This window comes from Somniosus microcephalus, chromosome 4 (genome assembly GCF_052327205.1).
Source record: "Somniosus microcephalus isolate GS21.2 chromosome 4, FLI_Smic_1.0, whole genome shotgun sequence".
In the NCBI taxonomy this organism is placed as follows: domain Eukaryota; kingdom Metazoa; phylum Chordata; class Chondrichthyes; order Squaliformes; family Somniosidae; genus Somniosus; species Somniosus microcephalus.
Genome location: NC_140990.1, coordinates 178,170,538 through 178,191,973, shown reverse-complemented (window position 1 = coordinate 178,191,973; position 21,436 = coordinate 178,170,538). Strand labels below are relative to the sequence as shown.

Sequence of the window (21,436 nt, the reverse complement as noted above, 5' to 3'; positions counted from 1 at the left end):
TAAATGCAAGTCTTTGTTTTTTGAGTCAGTGTTCAGTTACTTTGATGGGATGTGCCTCTCGGCTGCGATACAATCTGTGTTCTTTTAGCCCAGCTGGAGTCTGGATCTTTCAACTGATAGATGGGAAGCCAGTCTGAGACCGTTATAAGTGGCTTGATCATGTAGCCAAATTTCAAGTGAAGTATTTGAACATGCCAACAAAATATTACTTTGATACAAAGCTGGGTGGGGTGGGGCTGGGGAAAGAGAGCCAACTGTTACTTTGTTGATGGCTATTAATTGAGTTGGTTCATGGTAGGCATTTTTGTGGAGCAACAAACTAGTCAGTTGAGGCAAATAGCCTCCACAAGGGGTGCAGTGGTTATATTACGGGACTAATATTCCAGAGGACGAGAGTTCAAATCCCACCGTGGCAGTTTGAGAATTTGAACTCAGTTTAAAAATCTGGAAATAAAAAGCTAGCATCAGTCACAGTAACCTTGAAGCAGTCGGATTGTCGTTAAAAACCCAACTGGTTCATTAATGTCCCTTAGGGAAACAAACCTACCGTCCTTACCTGGTCTGGTCTGGTCTACGTGACTCCAGTCCCACACCAACGTGGTTAACTCTTAACTGCCCTCTGAAGTGGCTGAGCAAGTCACTCAATTATATCACTGCCAAACAGGTTATGGGTTCTAGTTCAAACTCCAGAGACTGGAGCACAAAATCCATGCAATACTGAGGGAACGCTGCACCGTTGGGGATGCCGGCTTTCAGGCAAGACATTAAACACAGGCCCCATCTGCCCTCTCAGGCAGACGTAAAAGATTTCACGGCATTATTTCAAAGAAGAGCTCCCCGAAGGTGTCCTGACCATCATTTATCCCTCAACCAATATCACTGGAACAGATTATCTGGTCATTATCTCATTGCGGTTTGTGGGAGCTTGCTGTGCGCAAATTGGCTGGTGCCTTTCCTACATTACAACAGTGACTACACTCCGAAAGTATTTCATTGGCTGTAAAGCGTTTTGGGGACGTCCTGAGGTCATGAAAGGCGCTATAGAAATGCGTTTCTTTGATACTGCCAGAGGGCACAGCAGCCTCCCCTGGTGACAACCACCTCTTCAGGTTGGTCCACCGCCACCAATGACAGCAGGAGGGCCTCTCCTAACTTTCAGATCTGCCATCAAAGTGGGAACTGCCAGCTGCAGGGAAGCTGGCTGGGCAACGCAGTGTGGATGAATTGCTGCAGTGTTAACCATTCCCTTGAAACGGTTAATCTGTAACAGCACTCGTAGAAATGCTGCAGAATTTAGTTACGGAGTTAAAAATAAAAAAAGTTACAAGTTAAAAAGTAATCCATCTCCCTCCAATTGAGGAATGGCAGCTAAACAGTCACTGCAGGGTCCTTGCTTTATGACAAAATGAATTCTAAAATCAATGGCCGTGAAGGCAGCCTTAATAAAAGAAAGCAAATACCACAATAAGCCACACTTCTCTGGGCTGAAATCCTTAAATTCAGCCGCTTGAGAAGGTAAGTTTGCAAAAAGGTTCCCTCCGCTCCAACTATGAGTTACAATAACAATTTGCATTTATTCAGTGCCTTTAACGGAGTAAAACGTTCCAAGGCGCTTCACAGGAGCGTTATCAGACAGAATTTGACACCGAGCCACAAAACGAGATATTAGGATAGGTGATCAAAAGCTTGGTCAAAGGTGTAGGTTTTAAAGGAACATCTTAAAAAGGAGGAGAGAGGTAGAGAGGATTTGGGAGGGAATTCCAGAGCTTAGGTCCACGGCTGCCAATGGTGGGCTGAAAGAAATCGGGGATGCGCAAGAGTGCAGAGATCTCGAAGACTTGTAGGGCTGTAGGAGGTTACAGGGATAGGGAGGGGCGAGGCCATGGAGGGATTTGAACACGAAGATGAGAATTTTAAAATCAAGGCGTTGCTAAACCAATGTAGGTCAGCGAGTACAGGGTGATGGTTGAACAGGACTTGGTGCAAATTATGATAGGCTAAATAAAATCATTGCAGACTCTGAAATCCTGGCAGAGAGCAATGACTGGGCTGCAGTTTGGACACAGTATCCAGCTGACTCAATGCATCTGCTCCATACCAGCTCACCTGAATAGATGGTCACAGGGTTCTATGGAAGTGTTGCTGCCAAGTGTGGAGCAAAGAATGAAAGCACAAATGATCAGACCCTAAAGAGAACGCTTTGGCCAATTAGTCATCAGTAAATGTAAAGAAAGAAAGATTTGCATTTACATGGCGCCTTTCATGACCTCAGGATATCCTAAAGTGTAGTCACTGTTGTAATGTCGGAAACACGGCAGCCAATTTGCACACAGCAAACTCCCACAAACAGCAATGTGATAATGACCAGATTATCAGTTAATTTTTGGTGAGGTTGATTGAGGGGTAAATATTGGCCAGGACACCAGGGATAACACCAAAGTGCCGTGGGATTTTTACATCCACCAAAGATGGCAGATGAGGACTCTGTTTAACATCTCATCCAAAAGACGGCACTTCTGACAGTGCAGCACTCCCTAACTACTGCACTGGAGTGTCAGCCTGGATTATGTGCTCAAGTCTCTGGAGTGGGACATGAACCCATGACCTTCTGACTCAGAGGAGAGAGCACTGCCCACTGAGCCACTTTGAATACAAAATGGGGAGTCTTTTTTTTTGCAGCACAAGATCCCAAATATTGATAGAAAAGCAGTAATTTCTTGCCCTCTTTGTTAAGTCTGTGTGTTATATTGAGAATTAATACACAGACCACAAGAGTAAAAATGAACAGGTCTTTACTAGTCGAAGGTCAGGGCGGAACTGCCCAATAAATCATTACACAGCACTTATATACCGGTGTGGTCACCGCCGGTATTACAGTATACAGCAACCAAGATAAAGTAGTGCAACTCTTAAAATAGTTCTCTTAAAGGTGGAACGGTTACATACACTACAATCCTCCCTTTTTAGCTTACAGTATATATATTCCCCATTAAACATAACATCATAACACCTACAATCCTCCCTTTTTAGCTTACAGTATATATATTCCCCATTAAACATAACATCATAACATATATACACAACTTCATGTAAAAACAGTTCACAGATTCAGTCTCTGCGGAGGCGCCTCCTGCGCTTCTTGACTCGTCCCGGATAACGCCTCGGTGGTGTAGTAGTTCTCGGTGGTGTAGTAGGTTCTCGTTGCTGGGGTGACTCATCTAATAGTCCTTCACTGGACTTAACAGCTTGAACTTTCGTAACTTCAGAACCAGCCTTGTTGACTTCTAAAGGCTCGAGTACCATGGGAAGTTTTCCTACTTCCAGACTGATTTGGCTCAGTTCAGAGGGACCACCTGCGTGACCTGGTAGGGGTGATAATGGTTCAGATGAGTCATCATCTTCATCATCATGGGACAACTCACATGAATATACTAGATTGCTGTCCTCCTCAGTATCTACGTCCTCCAAATGGTTTATTATTTCTATTCTTGGAGCTTCAACTGTGAGTGTGGCTGTGGTCTGTGCATTACTTGATTTGCAGCTATATTCACCAGAGTCTTTGGGTGTGAGATTTGTAATGGTAAGTTCTATCACATTCTCATTTTGTTTAAATTTGTAACGGTCAGAAGATTCGATTAAGCTCTGGTCTTTGTACCATCTGACCATCTTGGGAGTAGGTGTAAACTCACAGCTCAAAGTAGCAGAATGCTTCTCTTCCCCTGTAATGTTCTGTAGTTCTTTGACTACCTTTGACGGAGGCTCTTTAATAGTAAGCCTTGCCTCAGATTTTGATTTCCCTGCAATAAACTGCAGCAAGCCGGTCATCTTACAAGTTGTTTTTTTCCCAGAGTGAGACGATGAATAGTGCCACGATGCTCAATGTCCACATCTTCAGAAGCATGAAGAATTTCACCCTTTAGTATCCATTTTGGAGACTTCACGTCAGCAACTGAAAGCTCACACTCAAGAACGGCGTCACTTGGCTCTGACACTTCCACATCACATATGGGTTTAATGATGGCAATTGATTGCTCTTCTACATATAACTTTGCTGTGCTTTGGTCATCTACGGCGTCGCACATGTAGTTACCTTCATCTTCAAAAGCGACATTATTAATAACGAGCTTCCTGTACACATCTTCACTCACAAACTCATATTTATTACTGGGATGAATCTCTTTGTCTTTGTAATACCACTTGACAGCAGCATTTGGCCTGGAAACCTTGCATTCGAAAATGACACGATGTTTCTCCATGTCAATCTTCTCTCTCAAGGGTTTCACAATTTTAACTGGCAATTCTTTAATTCGAAGCAAAGCTCTGGAAGTAGCGCTTTCAGCAACAAACTTGATCTCTGCAGCATCTTCAGTCTTTGCCTCTGCCACCAATTCCCTGAGTGGCTTATTACTGCTGACACTGCTCACAAAAGGGTGCTCTTTCTTCTTAGCTTTCAACTGATCGATGAATTCGACATATTCCCTTTCTTGCTCAGCTTTGATTCGTTTGGCCTCCTCGCGCAGACGGTTTGTGTGTTCCTGCTCCATTTTCTCAATCAGCTGCTTCAGCTGTCTTCCCAGATTCTCCAACTCTGTGTCAAAGAACTTTTTCTTTGCATTCATCTCTTGCTCAAAACGGCGAATCATTTGTTCTAATTGCTGTTGTAGTTTGAAATTGAGTTGAGTTCGAGCCCGGTGTTCCTCAGAAATGTGCATGTCTGTAGACTGGACAGACTCAGAATTCTCTGTCAAACTATGTTGTTGTTGTTCAGTGGAATTCTGTTCTGATACTTTGTTCTCTTCTGAAGCATTTATGCACTCCTTCGTTTTCCCGTCATTAGTCTGCAAGTCCATTTTAGACTTGTCTTTTGCACATGGGCTGGTCTTACCATCATCAGTTCCAGAGTCTGAGCTGATTGTCTTCACCGAGTTCTCACTCTCTGCTTTGTCACTGTCACTGCTGCATATGCCCTCATCCAATATTCTGGACAATCGTTCAGGTTTGACATCTTTTTTTCCGGAATCTACCGTTATTGCTTTTAGGGAGTGCCAGTCCATATTTATTTTCCTGATCCACTCCAGTCCCAGAAGTGGTGGACCTCCCTCAGGTAGTACATATAAGTCTATTCCTTGGTGTTTCTTGCCCTTGTGTCTCACCTTGACTTTTATCTTTCCGATGGGGTATACTCTTTGCCCAGTGTATGTCTGCAATACTATCTTCGTATCCCGTAGGGGAATATGTGTGAATAACTTTTTGTAATCTTGTTTATTCATGACCGTCAACGCCGATCCGGTGTCCAAGTCCATCTTCACGTGGACTCCTGCTATCTGCAGTGTGACCCAGATAGTTTGTCGGTCAGCTTCCTTACTCACATTGTGAATTCTCAGACTACCCAGTTCCTTGCTGTTGGAGTCTGAATCCGAATTCTGTTCATCCGAACTCTTCTCAGCCACCTTATGTACCTTGCTGCACTTTTCCTGCGGTGACTTATTGTTGCTGGTCTTCTTTCCTGACCGGCATACTTTAGCTATGTGACCAAGCTTGCCACATTTTCTACATTCCTGGTTTTTAAACCAGCATTGGTTCTGATCGTGTGTTGCCTTCCCACAACGATAACATTTCATTGTACCCGAAGCCTGTTGCTGATGGAAGGCTTCGTGTTAGAATTCTTCCGTTGCTCTGCAGACCAGAGTCTTCTCTCAGCAGAATGATGAGGGCGGATGCCTCTTCTCGACGCCCGTTAAACTGCCTTGGATAATCTCTGCCGCAGGGTAAGATCGTACTCGTCGCCACTGTTAAGTCTGCGTGTTATATTGAGAATTAATACACAGACCACAAGAGTAAAAATGAACAGGTCTTTACTAGTCGAAGGTCAGGGCGGAACTGCCCAATAAATCATTACACAGCACTTATATACCGGTGTGGTCACCGCCGGTATTACAGTATACAGCAACCAAGATAAAGTAGTGCAACTCTTAAAATAGTTCTCTTAAAGGTGGAACGGTTACATACACTACACTCTTGTTACTTGGATTCTAAAGCCAAGAGTTAAATTGAGCTGGTGTTGCAGTCCACTGAACCTACACAGACCTGGTGAAGTTGGTTTCTTACTTGTATTGTGATGTAGTACAGACCAACCTTTGCATCTGAATAACAAACCGACTAAACTTCAAACTGAATCTCACCAGCAGTCACATGCGATCCAAGTGCGGCAAGGGGCCAAGATTTTCAACCTGGAAAAGTTAACAGCATCTGCATTTTTCACTGTGATGGCGAGCCCTTTGGTGGGGCAGTTGATCAGCTATGACCAAGCCATTTCAGGACCGCTGCAAGACACGACAGAGACTTTATTAAAGTGCGAAGGATTGACACGGGGACCAGGGTTGTATATACAGACTCCAGCCTGGTTCCTGTGGCAACCCTGCATCGCCCAGCTCTCTACATCAAAGTTCAGGGGAAGGCCAGTCATAGTGATCCAGACTGTTTCGCCCACTTACATTTTACAGAGTGACGAGCAGTATACATGGGGTCAGGTTAAAATGATGGAACTGGAGGGAGTCATTCATTCTATCCCAGCTCAGCAGAGCCCATCAGAGCATCCAATTTCTCCTTTGTAAGCTTTCAAAACACACAAAAATTAAGAGGTTTTAACTTTAATATAATACAATACAAGGGTAGCAGCCGCATGGGAGCACCATCACCTCCAGCTTCCCATTTCAAGTCTCTCACACCCCCTTCACGTTGTCATATCGCCGTTCCTTCATCGTCGCTGGGTCAAAATCCTGGAACTCCCTCTCTAACGGCACGGTGGGAGTACCTTCACCACACGGACTGCAGCGGTTCAAGGAGACGGCTCACCGCCACCTCCTCGAGGGCAATTAGGGATGGGCAATAAATGCTGGCCTTGCCAGCGATGCCTATATCCAGAGAAGGAATAATTTTTTTTTTTTTTTTTTTTTTAAATAGCCACAAAAAGAGAGATTGTTGAAATATCCATCTCAAATGGTAAATAATTCATTTAAAACTTCACATTGACATGTTTGAGGCAACAGGTTAGTCACCTTGTGAATGGCAGTATAAATAGCCCCAGAACACCCTGCAAGGGTCAACAGACAGCCAGCATCCCACCTGTTGGCCACATCAAGACTCACTGTGATTTTACGATGAGGGAAAAACATTATTCCCAACACTCTACATCTTACCTTTAGCAAATGCACCCCTTATGGGGCAAGCGTGGCATGAGATTAATGTGCGTGGTGCTAAGAACACAGAGGGGATAGGGGGAAGAGTTGTACTGAACAAAATATATGAGAAAGCCTCAAAGTTCTACGTCACTAGCCGCTCGAGAAGCTGTTTGGGAAACTAGCAGGGACTTTAGGAGTCAGTCATGTCTCGGTTGCAACACCCTCGCCTCGGAGTCAGAAGGTTGTGGGTTCAAGCCCAGAGACTTGAGGACATAATCTGGGCGGACACTCCAGTGCTGCACTGGCAGAGGTGCCGTCCTTCAGATGTGAAGTTACTCTGAGGCCCCGTCTGCCCTCTCAGATGGATGTAAAAGATCCCACTGCACCATTTTGAAGAAAAGCAAGAGAGTTCTCCCCGGTGTCCCGGCCAATATTTATTCCTCAACCAACACCACAAACAGATTATCTGGTCATTATCTCATTGCTGTTTGTGGGACCTTGCTGTGCGCAAATTGGCTGTCATGTTTCAGTGACTACACTGCAACAAAAAAGTACTTAATTGGCTGTCAAGTGCTTTTGGGCATCCGGAGGTTGTGAAAGACATTCTATAAATGCAAGTCTTTCTTTACATAAACTGAGCAATCCCACGAGACTCCGAATTGCCCAATTCAAAACCTCCTGGACTCTGTGCTGCTTTGACATTTTATTTTGGGGAGTTTGCTCTCTATAAATGGGCAGCAATGCTTGGAAACTCCATAAATGTCTCAACAGTAATTTATGACTGAGATTGAAGCAGCTCAGAAACAAGGTTGGTCAGTAGAGTAGCAGATACGTAGAAAGCCACGACCTTTACTCTCCAAACCAAGCCAACTGAGTAAACCCACACACGGCTTTACACTGCGGATTAGAAGGGTGCCAGTGCCACGCCAATCACCGGTGGCAACCTCAGGGTATAATTGCCGGATTTACCAAAATCAGTGAGCGGACTAATTTTTCAGTTTCCCTTAGAAAATTCAGGTAGCCTGCTCTGGAGTTTCTGCTGGCTGGGGAATGCCCACACTTCAGAAGACAGAGACCGACACAAAGGTAAAATCATGAATGTTTTTGATAGTATCTCCCTATTTACACTGTTTTCTCCCTATTTACACTGTTTCCACTGGCAGGCGGGTGGGTAACCAGAGGACCCAGACTAAAGATAATTGGCAAAATGACCAGAGGGGAGATGAATTAATGTTGAAAATTTTGTTTTTATAAACGCAGTGAATTGTTACAATCTGGAACGCATTGCCTGAAAGGGTGGTGGAAATTATAGAATCATACAGTACATTCAGCCCATCGTGCCTGTGCCAGCTCTTTGAAAGAGCTCTCCAGCGAGTCCCACTCTTTCCCCATAGCCTTACAAATTTTTCCTTTTTAAGTAGAGATCCAATTCCCTTTTGAAAGTCACTATTGAATCTGCTTCCACCACCCTTTCAGGCAGTGCATTCCAGATCATAACTTATGTGGCGATATTAGGACAGGTGACCAACAGCTTGTTCAAAGAGGCAGGTTTTAAGGATTGTCTTAAGCGGAGAGAGGTGTGGAGGGGCGGAGGTTTAGGGAGGGAATTTCAGAGCCCTAGGCATGGCCGCCAACGGTCGGGCAAAGGAATTCGGGAGAAGTACAAGAGGCCAGAGTTGGAGGAACGCTGAGTTCTCGGAGAATTGTAGAGCTGGAGGAGATTACAGAGCCCTCTTGTTCTGCAGAATGATTTTAAAATGCTGACTGGTGCTGGAACTGACCGTCCGAAGGTAACGGTTGACCCTGCACATATTTACGGAACACTTCACAGCACAAGAGGTCTAAAGTAAATGCTATTATGCGACTGCTGACTGCAAGAGGGACCTCCATCTGCGCCAATCGATCTGTAGTTGGACAGTGGCCTACAGACTCGACTAGCTGCACAATCACAACTACAGCCAATCAGTCTTAGATAAACTAACCTTCAGAATAAAACAACCCCATCAACATGCGAGCAGAGGTCATTCAAATGAAATGCAAAAATCTTCCTGCGTTTGACCATTTATTTACTTCATTTCCCCCAGTTGTTAATCTCGCGGGGTGAATGTAAGGAGAGGGAATCTCTGCAAGAGTTGACGTCTTGCCCCCCTTCATTCCCCCGACAACCCAGTCTATTGCACATCTTAATTGCAATCCTTGGATAAACGGAGCAGTTTTCTGAGACTTTATTTTTTTTTAAAAACATATTTATGATAATTGGTACATTGACATTCAAAAATTTGAATTTCTTAAATAGGCTAGATTTGCTTGAAAATAAAAGTAAATTAGTCCACTCAGCAATCAACAGGAAACAAATAAGCAAATAACCCTCGTCAGTTATTTGTCATTTTTACTACTAGCAAAACAGAAAGCAAGACAGTTATGGAGGCATGATTTTCCCAGCATTCATAGCAGCAGTGAAAGTGCTCTATTAAAACTACACGAATATTGGCATACTTGACCATTTTAGTCTTGCCAAAGCAGTCATGTACCAGCACAGTGCAAACACTCCCAATTTGCAACCTCCAATGCGAGATTCCTGGCAAAAGCAGGAGGACATGAATGCTGGGAAAATCATGCCTCGGGCGACTGTCTGTGTGGAGTTTGCACATTCTCCCCGTGTTTGCGTGGGTTTTCTCCGGGTGCTCTGGTTTCCTCCCACAGTCCAAAGATGTGCGGGTTAGGTTGATTGGCTATGATAAATTGACCCTTAGTGTTAGGGGGATTAAATAAGTGGGGTTACAGGGATAGGGTGGGATATGTGTTGGTGTAGGGGTTACGGGGATCGGGTGGGATATGTGTTGGTGCAGGCTCGATGGGCCGAAATGGCCTCTATCTGCACTGTGGGGTTTCTGTGATTCTGTGACACTAGCCCTGGATTTATAAAGGCAGCCTGGCTCAAAACTACAGCCAGCAGGTGAGGAGGAAGCAAGGAAAGCTGCACAGGAATAGAAGCTCTACGGATTAAAACAAGACTTAGTTACTGTCCCAACAAAAAATCTTCAATTATTCTCAAGCAATCGGAGTAAGATTTGCTGCCCATTTGCAGAGATCTTTCAGTTGGAGTCATGCTACCTGAACTCAATGATCTCCTAACACCTACCTAAGGCTGTCCGACTCTTGGAATTTTCTGTAAGAAGAGCAATTGTACAAGCGTAAGATAAGACTCTGCTGCTTCAAAGTCACGGGCTAACATTGGAGGTTAGAAGAGACATGAGCTCGCTTCTGAACAGACCAAGTAAAACAGGCCAGTTGGAACGCTTTGGAAGTTAGAGAACCCCATCAAAATACCACTCTGCCTGGGTGGCAAGGGCTAAAAGGTTGGCAGCCTCAGATAACAAAACATCTCAAAGCAATAACAACAACTTGCATTTATATAGTGCCTTTACCATAAACGTCCCAAGGCACTTCACAGGACTGCTATCAGAAAAAAATCAAGAATGAGCCAAAGAAGGAGAGAATAGGACAGGTAACCAAAAGCTTGGTCAAAGAGGTAGGAAAAAGGAGCGAGAAGCAGAGGGGTTTAGGGAGAGAATTCCAGAGCTTGAGGTTGAGGCAGTTGAAGGCACGGCCGTCAATTGTGTTGCGAAGGGAGTGGAGGATCTCGGAGGGTTGTAAGCAACGTTCCTGTAAGCTGCGCGGCCGCGACGTGTTCCAGGGGTCCGGCGCCACCGGTGAGCCTGCCTTTAAATATGAAAAACTGCGCATGTGCAGAATTTCAAATGGCCCCTTGAACAGGCTGCACAGGCCAAAAAAAAGGGGGAACATTGGTTGTAGGCAATGTTCTCTGTAATTTCTTTTTGGGTGCGCGGGCCCTTCAACTGGCTGCGTGCATGCGTGGTTATTCCAATTGAAAAGCCGGTGACCGGCCTGCGCGGGACCTCCAGACCGCTGCGCAGTCACGCAGCTCAATAGGAACATCAATTGTAGAGCTGGAGGTGGTTACAGGGATGGGGAGGAGCAAGGCCATGGAGGGATTTGAACAGGGGGACGAGATCTGGAGCCAATGCAGGTCGGCGAGCACAGGGGTGATGGGTGAACAGGACTTGGCGCGAGTCAGGATACGGGCAGCAGAGTTTTGGATGAGCTCAAGTTTACGGAGGGTGCAAGGTGGGACGTTGGACAGTAGAGCATCTAAGTCACCTCACGTCTCTTCCTTCACCCACCCGCCCGCCCCCCACCCACTCTCCCTCCTCTGCTCAAAATAATCCCACAGCATTGAATAAAATCAGCACTGCTGGCTACATCCATCAAACTGCAAGGAGACCAAGTATAAGTATCTGCGTAGGAAGACGACCTCCCAGAGAGCCAGTGTGTCAAGTAAAAGAAAAAAAAAACTCCAGTCTGTGGGTTAAGAATTTAAAACCTGCCGTACTGGTGTGAGCAGAAAGAGGCCAGACGCACAGTCACAGGTTCAAAGCCCACCGACACTGGTTCAAAGCCCTCCGACACTGGTTACGTCGACTGTGAAGGTTTTAGGCTCTGGGGTTGTCTGCACAGCACGGACAATGAGATCCCCTTACACACACCCCCAGTTACAGGCAGTCTCCATTTCACAAGTCACCAGGAGCAACCCGCCCAAGGTTCAAATTCAGAAAGAAATCATTCACTGTGCAAGAATTGCAAGTATGCCATTCATGGACGGGGATTAATGCTGAAACTAACCTATCCCTTCGTACACTGCCGTCCAGTTACACAAATGGTTCTCAGCATTGGAATTCCAGCCCTCGGGTACTACAACCATCTCCTTGCAGTACAGGGTCATTATATTAAACGCAAGGGCACAAGAGGCAGCTGAAGCCAAGGCCATAGTCAGCCTGAATGTTTCGCTCTCCCCTGTACTGGTAGTTATGAATGGTGTTCCCTGCTGCCACCAGTACAAAACTCCCCCCCCGCCCCCCGCCAAAGTAGCTGAAGTAGAATTTAAAACACAAGGCATTGGAAATGATCTCAAAACTTCCTGTTACTCTGCATCCATACATTTGACTGGTAGCGGCCTGCAGTGAAGGGATTCAGACACTCTGGCTGTTTTTTTTTGCCATCTTTCCTTTTGGTGTTCAGATCCCTCCATGGCCTCGCTCCTCCTTATCTCTGTAACCTCCTCCAGCCCTACAACCCTCCCAGATCTCTGCGTTCCTCCAATTCTACCCTGTTGTTCATCCCCGATTTCCATCGCTCCACCATTGGCGACCATGCCTTCAGCTGTCTAGGCCCCAAGCGCTGCAATTCCCTCCATAAACCTTTCCACCTCCCTCTCCTCCTTAAAACCTACCCCTCTGGACAAGCTTTTGGTCACTTCCCCTAATGTTTCCCTCTTGGGCTCAGTGTCTAATTTTGTCAGATAACGCTCCTGTGAAGCGCCTTGAGATGTTTTACTGTGTTAAAGGTGCTACATAAATGCAAGTTGTTGTTGGATAGCGTCTGACAAAGGAGTTTCTGTCCTAGCAGCTAAAGGAGGGAGCAACAGCTTCATAGTAAAGGGATATTGGGCACGCAAGACACACTTCAGGAAGTCAACACAGACAGCTCGCACCAAAGTTTCTACCTGGAAAATGGAGACTGGAGAAGTAGGGCAGTGCCTGCCTTTTTAGTAATGTTCTGATAAGCGAGAGAGTCTACTTCTTTCAGGGGAAAAATATTTTGACCTATCTGTACATCTATCTATACCTACAATCTATATATCTGTATATCTTGAGGAACTGCCCAAATCATCCAACAAGTTTCGTTCCTTTTGATAAACCCTCCATTGTCACCCACTGATTTTCCACCTTTAACCCTGCCTGTCCTGAAAGCAGTGGCTGGTACAATCGCACATCTCTAGTCCTGCCAAGAATGCGCCAGTGCCTCGCTTAACTGGCAATTCCTCACCCATAAGCTTAACACAAGTGGCAGTGTGCCTATTCGACCAAGGGGTGGGAACCTAGAATCATACAATGGTTACAGCACGGAAGGAGTCCATTCGGCCCATCGAGCCCGTGCCAGCTCTCTGCAAGAACACGTCAGCTAGGCCCACTCCTCTGCCATTTCCCTGTAGCCCTGCAAATTTCTTTCCTTCAGGTACTTATCCAATTCCCTTTTGAAAGCCGTGATTGAGTCTGCCCCACCACCCTTTCAGGCAGTGCATTCCAGACACCACTCACTGTGTAAAAAGAGTTATTCCTAGTGTCGCCTTTGGTTCTTTTGCCAATCACCTTAAATCTGTGTCCTTGACCCTTCTGCCAATGGGAACAGTTTCTCTCTATCTACTCTGTCCAGACCCCTCATGATTTTGAACACCTCCATCAAATCTCCTCTCAACCTTGTCTGCTCCAAGGAGAACAACCCCAGCTTCTCCAGTCTATCCACGTAACTGAAGTCCCTCATCCCTGCAATCATTCTCGTAAATCTTTTCTGCACCCTCTCCAAGGCCTTCACATCCTTCCTAGAGTGTGGTGCCCAGAATTGGACACAGTACTCCAGTTGGGGCTGAACCAATGTTTTATAAAGGTTCCTCATAATTTCTACACTTTTGTACTCTGTGCCTCTATTTATGAAGCCCAGGATCCCGTGTGCTTTTTTAACTGCTTTCTCAACCTGCCCTGCCACCTTCAACGATTTGTGCACATATACCCCCAGGTCTTTCTGTTCGTGCACACCCTTCAGGATTGTACCCTTTATAGTTTATATTGCCTCTCCTCGTTCTCCCTACCAAAATGCATCACTTCACACAAGTCCAACCTTCTCCTCACACCAACATTTTCCAGCAGCAGGAACTGCGATCAGGATTGGGATCCCTGCCCAGTTCCCCCCACCCACTAACTAAAGGCTGGTGCCATTAAGTCAAACTAATGCATAATTGCCACTAACCGGCTAAATTAGCCCAGACCAAGATGGAACCTGGGAGTTAAGTAATGTATATCACTCAGTGTCGCACAGTGCTGTTACCCATCAACATCTATTTATACGTCTCATTCATAAAAACCATTCTCTTGACAGACGCTATATTTGTGCTAAGTTCACAATATTCCCAACTGACTGACATGGCTCGAAGCTTAGTGTTACCGTTTACTGAGCTCATTACCACACTCCAGGGAAGTACAATCTAAATATTTGGACACACATTGCAATCCCATTAGAATTTGAAATCTTCTTGCTCGTAAAACCTCATTCCTGATAAAGGTCTACCAAGGAGATGTTTACATTAGACCTGCCCTGCACTAAAAACTTCAAGTGGAGCCTGTACAGGGATGACAAATATTGCAACCGCCTCAATTTCGTGCAGATGGCAGGACTTTGATAAAAAAGCGCACACAGCACTTCACTTTCACACAGAACCAGAGTCCAAACCAGTGCCCAAGGAGATAGGGAGAGAGATCGGGCCTACTAAAAGTGGCATCGACTGAGGAGCCTGACCGCACCTTGTGCAGTGGAGGTGGATTCTGGCTGAAGTTTCAGGGTGAACTTTAGCGGGTTATAGGATTACTACTAGTTACAGGCAGGACATAGGGGCGTTAAACCAATTCGAACCAGTTACCTATAGACTCTGAGTATTACTGTTCCTTATGATGGGAATCGGAGTTTTACCAGTATTACTATTAGTGACCAGCACTATTTCAGTGAATTACATTAGTTACCAGTGGAATCAAATTTCCTCCCTCCTCTGGTTTCCCCGAGGTCACCCCCCTCTCGGTTTGCCCCTCTGTTCCCACACCCCCGCCCCCAGTTTCCCCGCTTTCCTCCACCACACTCCACCCTCGGGTTTTCCCTCTTCAGCTGCTCATGGGTGGCCTCCTGGTTCGGAGAATTTGTCGCACAACAGCTACTGGCATGAAACCACACGAAAAAAAAATTAAAAATTCTCAACTACAAAGACCCAAACTTGAAAAGATAAATGCAATAATATTCGTAGTTAGGTGATTGGGAATCTCACGGTCAGATGTCATGTGGTCAGAATGTCACGTGATCAAACCTCCAGGAATGCCGCCAACCAGAGTTGGGAAGCCTACGCTCCACAGACTTGAACACATTGGCCCAGAAATTCAGGTCGGGGGCTTCCCGCGGGTGTAAGCACCCGACCTACACTTATCTTGCGCGCCGGCCATTGTGCTGTGGGCTCCCGTGGAATTCCGATCCTGGGCCTGCTCCAACTGCCGGCGCGCAGTGCTTGCGTATCCCAGGGGCGCAGTTAGTTCGATGCGTCCCCTGGGATCACGTGGGCCATGGGGAGCCAATCGGAGCAGGGAAATGCCTATTCATAAGTTTGACAGGCAGGGCTGTCAAAACTTATAAATACTACGGCCCCAAAACATCACTAAATCTTCAAATAAATTTTAAAAAACATCACATTTTTTAAATAAACTATAAATTACATGAAATAACTATTTTAAACAATAATTTAAATTTTTGAAAAAAATAATTTTATTTTCTAACAGGGCGAAAAATAAACTTACCTTGCTTTAAAGTATTTAAAAATAATAGACTTGTGGAAAAAATGTTTTAATTTTAATTAATTCACCACTTACCTTGTAAAAAGCAGGCCTTACGCCTTACGCCTGCTTTTTAAATGTGTAAATTCTGGAGACTTGCCCTCCTGGGAAAACCTGCAAAAAAAACGCAAGTTCGATGCGCACGCGCAGCCTCTCCTGCGCACGCGCAGCCTCTCCTGCGCACGCGTCCCACCTCTGAACCCCTTCTTTCAGGGGAACGGAAGTGCCGGTTTCCCGCGCATGCGCAGTGCATGCAGGAAACCGGCACTTCCATTGGGCCTATGGGTGAGTACCCAGTGCGTACTCACCCGTGGAGACCCGAAGTTCTGGATTATCTTTTGGATGAGACGTTAAACTGTGGCGTTATTTTGAGAAAAAGAGCAGCAATATGATAACGACCAGAATCTATTTTTAGGTATTGTCTGAAGAATAAATATTGGCCAGGACATCGGGTGAACTTCTCCCTGCTCTTCGAAATAGTGGCCATGGGCTCTTTTATGTCCACCTGAGAGAGCAGATGGGGCCTCGGTTTAATGTCTCATTTGGAAGACAACACCTCAGAGACAGTGCAGCACTCCCTCAGCACTGCACTGGGAGTGTCAGCCTGGATTATGTGCTCAAGTCTCTGGAGTGGGACTACGAACCCACGACCTTCTGACTCAGAGACAAGAGTGCGACCAACTGACTCAGGCTAAACTGTGATTTTTTTAAAAAGTAAAGTTTCTCACCTAGTGGAAAACCCAGACTGCAAATATTGAGACTGCGACATTCCTGTACTGCACAGCACATGACTGAAATGGACCATGTTGAGATTGGGATGAAGATAAGAAAATAGCTGAATTCCAGTATACCAGCCTCCCCATAAATAATTTCTGACAAGGTTAAGCCAGTGAGCTACTTCACACCTCAACAATGCCTGGACAAAATGCAGTCCCAATCTTGGCCCATCTTCAACCAGACACCGACTGATGTGTTAGATGTCCAAGTACCTTTGAGCAAAATATACGTTAATCATTTGTTGTTGTTTGGTGCAAACTCGCTAAATTAAGGGTCTTGGTGCTGCAGTACAAAGTACAGCAAATTGGCTGTTTTTGATCTACAATTTGCAAAATTCCTGATACGATTGACAACTTAATTTTAGATTTAATCGTTTGCAAGCTCCTGCAAATCTCTCACTTCACTAGCTTGCTTTTTTGTAACGGAGCTGCTGTCTGCCTCGCTGGAAAGATAAAGAATTGCATTTCTACAGCGCGTTTCACAACCTCGGTGTCCCAAAGCACTTCACAGCCAACGAAGTACTTTTTCTGAAGTGTAGTCGCGGTTATAATGTAGGAAGCACGGCAGCCAATTTGCACACAGCAAATGCTCACAAACAGCACTGTGATAAATGACCAGATTTTTTTTTTTTTTTTTTTTTTAAAAAGGTGATGCTAGTTGAGGGATAAATATTGGCCAGAACACTGTGGAGAACTCCCCCTTCTCTTCTTCAAAATAGCGGCCATGGGATCTTGAATGTCCACCTGAGAGAGCAGACGGGGCCTCGGTTTAACATCTCATCCAAAAGAAGGCGCCCTCCAACAGTGCAGCACTCCCTCAGGACTGCACTGGAACGATAGCCTAGATTTTGTGCTCAAGCGTCTGGAGTGGGACCTGAACCCACGACCTTCTGACTCAGCCACAGCTGATAAGTTCCTCACGGCCAGCCTAATGTGGGTCAAACAACAGCAACATGGTGAATTTAATACTGAGCGCATTAAGAGAAGCATTTCTGGGGAAAGAAAATAAACATCAACATAAAAATGGGGGATAACAGGGGCTGTGGCAATCTGGAGCAGTCACAGGTCAGGCCCGCGAAAAGGGAGCTGGGGTGGGGGGGGTTGGCGAGAGCGGGGCTAAGTTGACGATCCAGCCACAGGCAGAACTTAACCTGTTCAGCCAGAATTTTGCACACTCAGGCAGGGTTGTTCAAAAGCAGAATACAAAGAGCTGATATCTGACACTAAACACCACGGCCTGTCTTCACATGTACTTATAGCTTGCAGCTACAAAATTCTTTGCCCGTCTAAGTAATTTCCTCTGCATATTACTCCATCACTCCCAAGTTTTTCTAAGGGCAGGATAGTATAAACTCTTGCTTAAACGTTAGGTGTCAGCCGTGGTTCAGTGGGTAGCAGGCTCGCCTTGGAGCCAGAAGGTCGTGGGTTCAAGTCCTACTCCAGAGACTGGAGCACAAAATCTAGGCTGATGCTCCCAGTGCAATACTGAGGGAGTGCTGCACTGTCGGAGGTGCCGCCTTTTGGATCAGACATTAAACCGCATTATTTTGAAGGAGAGCGGGGGAGTTCTCCCCGGTGTCCTGGTCAATATTTATCCCTCAGCCAGCATCACCAAAACAGATGATCTGGTCATTATCACATTGCTGTTTGTGGGACCTTGCTGTGCGCAAGTTAAGAACATAAGAAAATAAGAAATAGGAGCAGGAACAGGCCATTCGGCCCCTCGAGCTTGCTCCGCCATTTAATGAGATAATGGCTGATCCAATTTTGGCTTCAACTCCACTTTCCTGCCTGTTCCCTATAACCCTTGACTCCCCTGTTGCTTAAAAGTTTATCTATCTCAGCCTTGAATATATTCAATGACTCAGCTTCCACAGCTGTCTGGGGTAAAGAATTCCAAAGATTCACGAACCTCAGAAGAAATTCCTCCTCCTCTCCGTCTTAAAGGGGCAACCCCTTATCCTGAAACTATGCCCCCTCGTTCTAGATTCCCCCACGAGAGGAAACATCCTCTCAGCATCCACCCTGTTTAACCCCCTCAGAATCTTACATGTTTCAATAAGATCACCTCATTCTTCTAAACTCCAATGAGTATAGGCCCAATCAAGTTGGCTGCCGCATTTCCTACATTACAACAGTGACTACACTTCAAAAGTACTTCGTTGGCTGTAAAGCGCTTTGGGACATCCTGATGTCATGGAAGGCACTGTATAAATGTAAGTCTGTCTTTCTTTCAGTGATATTAAACAATGTTGGTCTCACTAACTATTCCTCAAACAGTCACATGTCCAGGGGAAGTGGTTTGTTAACTCACTGTGAAGAAGAGATTTTTTGATGGACCTGGTTTCTGATTATAATCACTTTTGTGTGTGAGCAAAGTGAGGTGGCAATGTGGCACTGCACCAGGTGTTTCCATGGCATGGCAGGTCAGTGCAGCACACAACACTGGTTAGATCGCCCACCCATTCATGTTGGCATCTCAGCTACCCTGCTGTAATCAGGCAGCGGCAACAGGCCAGGCAGGAAAGATCGAGAAAGGAGGGGGACAGAGCGAGCGGGAGCGACAGAGCAAGCAAGAGGCAGCGACAGAAAGAGAGAAAAAAAGAGGAAAGCAAAAGGAGAGGAGAGAAAGACTTGTATTGCTATAGCACTTTAAGACCTCAGGATGTCCCAAGCCACATTACAGCCAATGAAGTACATTTGAAGTGTAGTCACTGTTGTAATGGAGGAAATGCGGCAGCAAGCTCCCACAAACAGCAAGGTGATAACGACCCAGTTTTTTTTTAAAGCTATGTTGGTTGAGTGATAAATACTGGCCACCTCGCTGAGGAGAACTCTCTGCTCTTCTATGAAATAGTGCTGTGGGATCTTTTATGTCCACCCGAGATGGCAGACAGGGCTTCAGTTTAACGGAGCATCTCAAAGACGGCACCTCCGACAGTGCAGTGCTTCCTCAGCACTGCACTGGGAGTGTCAGCTTTGATTTTGTGCTCCAGTCTCTGGAGCGGGACTTGAACCCACAACCTTCTGACTCAGGAAGTGAGAGTGCTACTCACTGAGCCATGGAGAAGAGGAGAGGAGAGAATAAAGGAGATCAAATCTGAATCTGATCTGCAGTTTTATTGATAACAAAGTTACTTTACTGTAAATGAGCTGAATAGATGTTGACAGAACAGTTATGTATTTGTAGACTTGCACTTTTTCCTTTTGAACCCCGTACATTTACAGTGAGAGTGCGAGGAACCAGAACATTCGGCACAGTCGCACACCTCTCGAGTAATATTCACTTAAGCAGATATCAAAGCAGCACAGATCTGTACGTGAATCCCATGGCTGTCTTTCACATCACCTTTGAAGTGAGCTTGAAAAGGTTTATGAAACAAATAAAGGCAGCTTCTGACTGCAATTTAAACCTCAGCTTCTTCGGGTCTTGGCAGAGCACCAGAATTATAAATAAAAATTAAAAGATGCAGTTTCCTCAAAATACATCCTTTTGGAGTTAATCCAAACATATTTTTTTTTTAAATAAAAAGCAACAAAATGCTGAATTAATCTTTAGCTGAAGACACCTGTAACCTCAAATATATAAAACGACAGCCTTTGTTGTGGGATCAAGCCCCACTCCAGAGATTTGAGCACATAAATCTAGGCTGACACTCCCGGTGCAATGCTGAGGGAGTGCTGCACTGTCGGAGGTGCTGTCTTTCGGATGAGACGTTAAACCGAGGCCCCGTCTGCGCTCTCAGGTGAACGCAAAAGATCCCAGGGCACCATTTCGAAGAGCAGGTGAGTTCTCCCCAGTTTCCTGGCCAACATTTATCCCACAATCAAGATCACTAAAAACAGATTACCTGGTCATGATCACATAGCTGATTGTGGGAGCTTGCTGTGCGCACATTGGCTGCTGCCATTTCCTACATTACAACAGTGACTACACTTCAACAAAGTACTTCATTGGCTGTGAAGCGCTTTAGGATGTTCTGAAGTCGTGAAAGGCGCTATAGAAATGCAAGTCTTTCTTTTCTTGCCGAGATAAAAGTGTCCTCAAATCGCAGGGACTCAGCAATCAATGAATTGTCCATCAGCGCTCCTGGTGGGGTCTTGCTCAATGGGCATTGCCCACGGCTCTAGCACCTCTCTCTCAAAATGGACTTTTTTCAGGCTCAGGTGTCTGAACAGAATGGCTTCTTCCACAACGGAGGCCCATCAACAGCCAATGCTGATCCTCTCCTCATCCGACATCCATTGGCCTAGAAATTCAGTAAGGCCCCGCCAGGTCTTTAGCGCCCGAAATTTAGCGCTCGCCCGGATTCCCGTAGCGCCCGCCTGAAATTCAGTTGCGACGGGCCAAGACGGAGGCGGGCGCTATTGCAGGGTTTGGCCGCCTCGCTTGGGGCGATGAAAGTCTATTTCAGGCATCCAGCTGCCGCTGCGCCACCCGATGCGGTGCGGCAGGCTGGGGTACTGCAGGCCTCCTCCTTCTCTTAAGGAGGAGCTGCCTGCAGCCGTGAGATCGCCGCTGGATTCCCCCGGCAAATGAGCCCGGCACCACGGAGAAGTGCCGGGCTCGCGGGAGTCAGACAGCAATGCCGCGGGGGGGTGGTGCAGGAGTCCGGGGAGGGAGGTGCGGCCATGCGGCCACCGGGAAAGCGGCCGGCCGCCCCTCCACCTTTATGCGCCGGCCTCTCGGAGCTGCAAGGCCCCGTTTTTCAAACGTTGTTTGCGGCCGCTGCGGGCGAGGCGGCCGCAACTGAATTTGGCCTTCGGCACGGAATCGTGTTGGAACCGGGGCGCTGCGCACACCGATGACGTCATCGGTGCCGGCGCAGCGCTACCGGCTAACGCCGCTGTTAGGGACCAACTTAATTTCGGGCACTAAAAAACTTCCGGCGCAACCCACTCTTTCGCCCCTAAGTGGGCACAAACGCGACTGAATTTCTAGGCCATTGAATTTAACCGTCCTCCAGCACAGACT

At 46.2% G+C, this 21,436-nt stretch overlaps 1 protein-coding gene and 1 long non-coding RNA gene across 2 annotated transcripts in view; one reads left to right on the top strand and one right to left on the bottom strand.

Moving 5' to 3' along the window:
• Positions 1-21,436, top strand: part of LOC147120022 (uncharacterized) — a 62,739-nt gene that overhangs the window by 19,505 nt on the left and 21,798 nt on the right. Inside the window, exon 3 of the long non-coding RNA XR_015078114.1 lies at positions 8,190-8,267. This is a non-coding gene — a long non-coding RNA (uncharacterized LOC147120022). The remainder of the gene's footprint in view (positions 1-8,189; positions 8,268-21,436) is intronic.
• col18a1a (collagen type XVIII alpha 1 chain a) overlaps positions 1-21,436 on the bottom strand; it is a 381,250-nt gene that overhangs the window by 338,678 nt on the left and 21,136 nt on the right. The gene's annotated exons all lie outside the window — the stretch shown is intronic.